We start from the raw sequence: 4653 nt of genomic DNA, 5'->3' as shown, positions 1-4653 counted from the left end.
TTTTTTTTTTTTTCTTTTTTCCTATCCTACCTAAGAACTTCCTTCCCCTCACCTCACCTTCCATCCCTGGTAAACAACAAAGAAAGTTTTCTTCCATGTATAAACCTGTCCTTGACTTTTTATAATAGTGAACTAACACTATATTTGTCCTTCTGTGATTGACTTATTTCACTCAGCATGATGTCCTCCAAGTTCATCCACATTAAGTGGTGTTTTGCAGATTCTACATTATTCTTTAGAGTTGCATAGTATACCACTGTGTTTATGTACCACAGTTTGTTTATTCATTCCTTGGTTGATGGACCCTTAGGTTGTTTCCATCTCTTTGCTATTGTGAATAGGGCTGTGATGAACAAGGGTCTGCATGTATCTGTTTGTGGCCTGGCTTTCACTTCTTTAGGATATGTACCTAGAAGGTCCCAATCATCTAGTTTATCTTCTGCTGTTTGTGCATTGTGGGTTATGCTTGAAAGTCTGTTTATGTCAGAAAAGGCCTCTAAATTTGCCCCTACTTTTTCTTTGATGAACTTTATAGTTTTAGAGTTCACATTTAAGTCTTTGATCCATCTCGAGTTAGTTTTTGTGTATGGTGTGAGATATGAAACTTGTTTCATTTTCTGCAAATAGATATTCAGTTTTGCCAGCACCATTTGTGAAAGGAACTGTCTCTTCCCCATTTGATGGATTTTGGTCCTTTGTCAAAGATCAGCTGACCATAGGTAGATGGATCTTTTTCTGGGTTCTTGATTCTGTTCCACTGGCCTATGCATCTGTCATTGTACCAATACCAGGCTGTTTTGAAAACTGTGGCTGTGTAGTAGGTTTTGGGATATGGGAGTGTGAGTCCTCCTACTTTTTTCTTCTTCTTCAATAGTGGTTTGCTTATCTGAAGTCTCTTTCCTTTCCGTATAAAATTAGTGATTGGTTTTTCCACATTTTTAAAGAATGTTGATAGAATCTGGATTGTGATTGCATTGAATGTATAGGTTGCTTTAGGTGGTATTGACATTTTCACAATGTTCAATCTCCCCATTCATGAGCATGGTGTATTTTGCCATTTATATAGATCTCTTATAGTTTCTTGAAATAGTGTTTTGTAGTTTTCTTCATATAAGTCTTTTGTGTTCCTGGTAAGATTTATTCCCAAGTTTTTATTTTATTTTATTTTATCTTTTTGGAAGCTATTATAAATGGTGGGGAGCTCTGGTAGCATAGTGCCTAAGGCAGTTGACTGCTAACCAGAAGGCTGGCGGTTCAAACCCACCAGTCATTCCTTGGAAGGAAGGTTGGGAAATCTACTTCCATACTTCCCTCAAGGAGGGGTTGCTCTGAGTCGGGTCTGACTTGACAGCACATAACAACAACAATAACAAGATTATAAATGGTATTAATTTCCTTATTTCCTTTTCAGTGACCTCTTCACTGGTGTAGGTGAATCCAACTGAGTTTTGTATATTGATCTTGTATCTTGCCACTATGCTAAATCTTTCAATAAATTCCAGTAGTTTTCTTGCTGAGTCTCGGGTTTTCTATGTATAGGATCATATCATCTGCAAATAGGGGTAGTTTTACTTCTTCCTTACCGATTTGGACACGTTTTATTTCCCTTTCTAGCCTTGTTGCCCTGGCTAGGATTTCCAATACAATGTTGAATTGAAGTGGAGATAGAGGGCATCCTTGTCTTGTTCCTGTTCACAAGGCGAATGGTTTCAGTCTCTCCCCATTGAGAATACTGTTGGGTGCTGGTTTTGGATATATGCCCTTTATTATGAGGAGGAATTTTCCTTCTGTTCCTACTTTTCTGAGAATTTTTTTTTTTTTTTAAATCAGGAATGGGTGTTGGATTTTATCAAATGCATTTCTGCCTCTATTGATATGATCATGTGATTCTTTTCCTTTATTTTACTTATGTGATGGATTATGTTGATTGTTTTTCTAATGTTGAACCATCCTTGCATACCTCATATGAATCTCAGTTTGTCATGATGTATTATTTTTTTGATATGTTGTTGGAGTCTATTGGCTAGGATTTTATTGAAGATTTTTACATCTATATTCGTGAGGGGGGAGCTCTGGTAGCGTAGTGCCTAAGGCATTTGACTGCTAACCAGAAAGCTGGTGGTTCAAACCTACCAGTCAGTCCTCAGAAGGAAGACTGGGAGATCTACTTCCTCAGTGATGCCGCCTTGGAAACCCAAGGAGGGGTCACTATGACTTGGGGGATCCAACTCGACAGCAGTGAGGTTTTTTTTTTTTTTTAATTCATGAGGGATATTGATCTGTAGTTTTCCTTTCTAGTGGTGTCTTTGCCTGGTTTTAGTATCAGGGTCATGCTTGCTTCATAAAATGAATTTGGGAGGATTCTATCCTTTTCTGTGTTCTGGAATAGTTTGAGTAGGATTGGTGTCAGCTCTTCTCTAATGATTGGTAGAATTCTCCAGTGAAACTATCTGGGTCAGGACTTTTGTTGTTGTTGATAACATTTTTTAATGACCTGTTCAATTTCTTCTTTTGTTATTGGTCTGTCCAGATTTTCTACCTCTGTCTGTGTTGGTACAGGTAAACAGTGTGTTTCTAGAAATCTGTCCATTCCATCCAGATTTTCAGATTTGCTGGAGTAGAGTTCTTCATAGTATCTTAATATTATTTTTATTTCTGTGGTTCTGTTGTGATGTCACCCATTTTATTTCTTGTTTGTGTTACTTGCATCTTCTTTTTCTTTTCCTTTGTTAAGTTGACAGTGTTTGTCGATTTTATTAATCTTTTCAAAGAATCAACTTCTAGTCTTGTTGATTTTTTCTATTGTCTTTCTCTTTTCTGTTTCATTTATTTCTGCTCTAATCTTTATTATTTCTTTTCTTCTGATGACTGTAGGAATTGCTTTTTGTTGCTATTTTTCTAATTGTTGAGATATTGGGTTAAAGTGTTGATTTTGTCTCTTTCTTCTTTTTTTATGTGCGCGTCTATTACTATAAATTGCCCTCTGATCACTGCTTCTGCTGTGTCCCAAAGATTTTGGTATGTTGTATTTTCATTCTCATTTGATTCAAGGAAATTTTTTAATTCCATTTTTTATTTCTTCTATTACTAGATTTTTTTGAGGAGGATGTTATTCAGCTTCCATGCATTTGCTCTTTTTTCGTTGATCTTCCTATTGTTGATTTCTAATTTTATGGCATGTGTTCTGAGAAGATGCTTTGCAGTATTTCAGTGTTAAAATTTATCGAGGCTTGCTTTGTGGCCTGACATATCGTCTATCCTACAGAATGTTCCATGTGCACTGGAAAAGAATATATATATTTTTGATATGTTGTTGGAGTCTATTGGCTAGGATCTTATTGAAGATTCTTACATCTATATTCACAAAGGGGGAGCTCTGGTGGCATAGTGCCTAAGGCATTTGACTGCTAACCAGAAGCGCTGTTGTTGGATGAAGTGCTCTGTAGATATCTATAAGGTCAAGTTGGTGGATTATATTGTTAACTCTTCTGCATCTTTGTTGAGCTTTTTTCCAGTTGTTCTATATTTCATTGAAATTGGTATATTAAAGTCTCCTACTATTACTGTGGAGTCATCTATTTGTCTTCTCAGTTCTTTTAAAGTCTGATTTATGTATTTCGGGGCTCTTTCATTGGGTGTGTAGATATTTATCATGGTTATGTCCTCTTGTTCAATTGATCCCTTAATCATAATGTAATGTCATTCCTTTTCTCTTATGATCATTTTTGCCTTAGAGCCTATTTTTTCAAAAATTAATATTGCCACTCCTGCCCATTTTTGGTTGCCATTTGCTTGGTATATCTCTTTCCAACCTTTGATTTTCAGTCTATTTTTATGATTGTGTCTAAGGTGAGTCTCTTGTAGACAGCATATTGATGGGTTATGTTTTCTTATCCAGTCTGCAACTCTCTGTCTCTTGAGTGATGCATTTAATCCATTGAGATTCAGTGTAATTATAGACAAGTATGAATTTATTGATGCCATTTTGTTATGTGATTTTTTGTGTGTGGCTTTGCTGATTTCTTTGTTCCATTTACGTTTCTGTGCTGAGCTCATCTTGTTTATGAATTGTGTTATCATCTCCTTCATTGCTATTGTTTTAGTATTTGCTAAATATTTGTGCTTGTCCTCTTTTTTATTTTGATGTGAAGGTTTATTATTTTTCTTTGTGGTTACCCTGTGATTTATAATTTTTTCCCCAAGTTTAAAACAGTCTGTTCTATCTCACAATTGTCTTGACTTCCTCACCATTTAGAAGTTCTGTATCTACGCTATTTATTCCCTCTTTTTGCTTTATAGTTGTCCTCATTTACCAATTGATGTCTCCAGTTCTCTGTTTGCAGTCTTGTAAGCTTATTTTACTTTGTATACTTCTATAACTGGGTTGGTTACTGGGTTATGTCATAATATGTGTTAATCTTTGGTTGTCTGCTGTTGTTGGTTCTGTGCCCAAAGGACTCCCATTAGCATCTCTTGTAAAGTTGGTCTAGTTTGAACAAATTCCCTTAATTGCTGCTTATCTGAAAATCTATTTCACCCTCATATTTGATGGACAATTTTGCTGTGTATATAATTCTTGGTTGGAAATTTTGACTGGTGCAAAAGCAAATGGTGGCCCTCTCTCAGTGGGTGGGGATGCAGGAGGTACAGGTA

The sequence above is a fragment of the Orycteropus afer genome, unplaced genomic scaffold (assembly GCF_000298275.1).
Source record: "Orycteropus afer afer isolate SDZICR_OR568_19922 unplaced genomic scaffold, OryAfe1.0 scaffold00014, whole genome shotgun sequence".
NCBI classification, from domain to species: domain Eukaryota; kingdom Metazoa; phylum Chordata; class Mammalia; order Tubulidentata; family Orycteropodidae; genus Orycteropus; species Orycteropus afer.
This window is presented reverse-complemented; position numbering follows the sequence as displayed.